This window comes from Myotis davidii, unplaced genomic scaffold (assembly GCF_000327345.1).
Source record: "Myotis davidii unplaced genomic scaffold, ASM32734v1 scaffold1001, whole genome shotgun sequence".
NCBI classification, from domain to species: domain Eukaryota; kingdom Metazoa; phylum Chordata; class Mammalia; order Chiroptera; family Vespertilionidae; genus Myotis; species Myotis davidii.
Genome location: NW_006291402.1, coordinates 797,115 through 801,664, shown reverse-complemented (window position 1 = coordinate 801,664; position 4,550 = coordinate 797,115).

Genomic DNA, 4,550 nt, shown 5'->3' with positions numbered 1-4,550 from the left:
GAGTAAACCTTCTTTTGCCCCACCCTATAGAGTAATGGAACATAATACAATAACTAATAAATGATAATACAAGAGTGAACTGTGTTTTGCATACTCAAATCAGTAAACCTTCTTTTGCCCCACCCTATAGAGTGCAAATGCAGGAATCAAGGTTCATGTGAGGCCACTTATGCCAGTGACTCTGACTTAAATACCATGAGACAAACTAATTGCCAAATACCTCTAGCAGTAACTCTGACTTCCAGAAAGACAAATGGAAAGTATAATGATGATAACATAACAACAACATAATACTAACAGCTACCACTTGTACAAACAGCATTCCAGGCATTATTCTCGACACTTTCTGCATTGACTGATTAATCTTCACAACTACTCTGTGAGATGCCACCACCTGACAGGTAACAAAATGGAAACAGAGAGTGTAAATGGCTTTCCCAAAATTGCAGAGCAGATGAAGTGGCAGAACCAGGCCTCACAACCAGTGGTCTGGCTCGAGTGTACACTCTAACAGTGGCTCCGAACCCTGGTGGAGTCATACTGTAACGTACAAATGGCCGATGAAGAAGACAGAAAAAGGGGAGGATAGAGGTCATAATGGGGGTAGGAGGACTACAATGGTGTACAGGCAATGTGCTGGTCATTTCACATATCTTATTTAAGGCTCAAAATAAAACTGGTGGTAGGAATGCTTATCCCAACTTGTGAATAAGGAAACTGAGGCTCAAAATGTTGATTTACTTGACTATAGAGACAGAGCTTGCACTGGACTGTACCTACATCCTCTCCGGGAGTGCCTCCTGGCACGTCCCCCACAAGAGCCTCTATCATTTGGATTTGCACTTGGGAGCATCTTTAAGTCACCTCACGCCTTTTGCATGCACACACACAGACCATTGCCCAGACCGACACTGCAAGGAGACATTTGTCACCAAAAATGGCTCTCTGGCCACTCAGCCTATCTGTTGAGGACCAAACATGCTGAAGAATTGCTCACCACCTGATTTTATTGACTGTAACCCCAAATCATCTTTTTTTAAATAGGCCGTTTTCAAAGGGTGAGTGGAGAGAAGTGACATTCTATTGCACAACAGCCAAGACAAATCATCGAAGAGGTTGGCAGCCTGGAAGAAAGCCCTTCCTGAAGTTACAGATGTGGAATTAACCTTTACATCTATCCTACAAACTGGAAAGACACAGGCAGGTGAGATGTAACTGGGGAAATGAAAAGAAGATTCTTACCCAATGTGCAGGCATAATGTGGAAAATGCCAGAGGAATCTATTACAGTCTTGGGCGGGCACCTCAGAATGTTAGAGTAGCTACAAGCCTGGATTTCTCCAGCACCTACCATCTCTGAGCTCTTTACAACGTAAATGCCTGAGCATCCTTCACTTAGTGCCACCAAGCTGCCACCACCGAGAGCATGCAATGGCCACTCAGTGCCAGTGCCACAGCCTCCAGCATCTAAAATGTCTTCTACAATTTTCTCAGGCAAGAGGCCTTCTTCAGGAAGCCACTTGACCACTTGACAATTGGTCAAGCCCTTTCGTACTTTCCTCTTGCTCCATCTGGTCTCTGCCCACTGCTCTGACATCATCTCTTGCCATCCGCCCCTTTTATGTCTATACTTCGGCCACCTTGGTCTTCATCCCAGTTCTCCACGCCTCCAAACCTTCTCTGTCTCAGAGTTTTGGGTCATTTCTCCCTGTCATTTCCCACAAGGATGTCCACCTCTCCTCCTTCAGATCTCAAAATATCACCAGTCCCCTAAGACCTTCTGTGTTCACAGCATGTACAGTAGCATCCTTGCTCCTCTCATGCTCAGTTACCCCCTATCACTTCACTTGCTTGGAATCTTCTTAGAGCTTATGGAAATGTACCCTCTTGCTGTTTTCTTGTCATCTGTGTCCCCCTTTAGACCAGAAGCTCCATGGAGAAAGGGCCTGGTCTTCTGGTCTCTCTTGTTCCCCCCTCTCCTTAGGTACTAATACTCAATAGAGTGTTTAGTTTGCAGGAGACACTCAGTTTAATCACATGTCTGTGGATGAATAAATCTATGATTTCGTTAAAATCAGTTAAGTGAGCCTGTCAGTGAGGTAAGCTTTCCTCCCGCATGCTGTGGCTGAAGCCCATTGTCTCTGTTTCAATCTTCAGTGTAAGTGGGAGTTAGAGTGTAGGTAAGAGGAAAATTCAATAGAACCAAATGAGAAGAACAGATTCCAAGTCTTATCGTTGTTCCCTACCTACTGCATATTTTAGAGAAATCCGACCTCTCAGAACATCAGTTTCCCAACTTTCTTATGAGAGAAGGAAGAGTTTGGGCAACATCAGCCTGCGCAAGTTAAACCACTCACGTGCAATGCTCATGACATTAATACAGGTAATAAAAGCCACACGAAAATTGCCAGCAGGAACCATGCAATGAACAGAGTCCAACCTAATGTTAAAAACCGAAAAAAATGAGAATGAGGAAAGTAACAGAATATCTGTCGAAAAGCCAGAGAGCTTCTGCCCCAGCCTGCATTCACCAGAGTAGCATTGGGCATGGGGGAAGGGCTGAGTCAATAAAATGCTCGTCAATGCTTCCTAGAGCAAGGAGATACGGCCTGAGGAGCTGCCCATTAAAAGTTATAGGGCAGCTTTCAATCTTGGCTACTGACCAGAAACTCATTTCGCTGAGACAGGTGGAACCATTAAGTTCTGCCTTTTTTTTCCAGCCACCTAGACCTAATTAAGCATAATATCCAGAGTGTGAATTAATTTTCTCAAGTCATTGAAATGCACCTTCAACTAAGGGGTGGAAACCTAGATCTTGGACATTTAACAAGAGAGAGACAGGGAGAGAGGGAGAGAGGGAGAGAGGGAGAGAGGGAGAGAGGAAGAATGTGTCTTGGAGATCTATTTCTACAGCTAAGGTTTCTCCCTGCCCCACCTCACACCTCATATTCTTCCTATGTATGTGTGTGTATGTAAAAGTACATGTAAGCAACATCTACACTTCAGCCCTTGCTCATCATAAAGATAACAGCTTTCCCATAAGGACCAAAAAGGGCAAAGCAAATTCACACATATATACAAAAGGTGTGGAAAGAGCAGCCATGCTTAGTCTGAGCAAGAGGCTTCTGACGGCATTGCCACCCTGAAAATCTACCCATGCGATGAAAAGACAAGAACTAGAGAGACAGGCGATAAGCTGCCCAGAAGCTGGGTGAAGAAACCTGTGGGAAAGAAACGCTCACAGAATTGCATGAAGGGAACTTTCAGCAACAGAAAAGTGAGAAGAAGATGCAATAGCAGGAAAGCCCAAGCTGAGATACTAACATAGCAAAATGGGATGAAAGGGGGCATCGCAGATTTCAGGGAACAAATTGAGAACCCTAGCACTGTTGTAAATTTAATCACAAGAATAGAACGGGCTCAGCTACAAGCAAAAGAATGGTACAGAAAAGCAGTTTGGGATAAGCACGTGAATGTTAAAAAGAAGATTACAAATCTGCTTTTTCTTATTTTGCCACTACGTGGAGAGAGCTTACTTCGGCATAAGATCAACAGAGAATAAATGGGGCCCAGGAGATAATAAGGACAGATCGCAGACGTGTCATGTAATCACCTGGCTCCACTGTACCTGAGGCTGGGAATCCCCCCTTGACTTCCTGGTTGCCTGAACACTGAACCCTCCACGTCTTTGCAGAAGACATTTTCCGTTATGTTTTCCACTTGCACCTGAAAACAGCTTCTTAATAAAATGCTTAGAGCTGAATGACCTAAAGTAACAGGGCAAGCTCTCAGGGTCTTATGTCCTCACCTGCAACAGAGAGATAACAATTGCATCTGCCCTGACAGGTTGTGGTAGGCACGCTGTACAGTGTCCAGCACAGCATCTGGTGCGTAGTGAGTGATGTACATGGAGGCTATTATGTTTGAGTTCCGACTGAATTCCACCATGCGATTCCACCTAACCTGGAGAAATAAGCTGTTTCTATTTTGTCTTGGAAGATTTTATTGACCAGCTCTTATATGGCCCTTAATATGTGACAGATATTTTGTTAACCGTTTTTTACACACATTAATTTAAGTCTTACAAACACTGTGGAGTAGATATGCCATTATTCCCATTCATTCCCATGTTATAGAGGTACAGGAGGTTAGGCAACATCCCCAAGGTAACACAGCTTTTTAGTGATGGAGGGGGAGCTCGGGGAGCTGGTTAGTGATGGAGGGAGCTCTAGATACTGGTTAGTGATGGAGGGGGAGCTCTGGGAGCTGGTTAGTGATGGAGGGGGGAGCTCTACATACTGGTTAGTGATGGAGGGATCTCTGGGAGCTGGTTAGTGGTGAAGGGGGAGCTCTGGGAACTGGTTAGTGGTGAAGTGGGATCTCTGGGAGCTGGTTAGTGGTGAAGGGGGAGCTCTGGGAGCTTAGTTCTTTGCCAGAACTTGCTGCTGTCACAGAGACACAGCTGGAGGAACTGGTTGCAGTTGAAAGAATCACGAAAGATTTCTGAGCCAAGAAATATTATAGGAATGAGGTATGAATTCCACATAACAT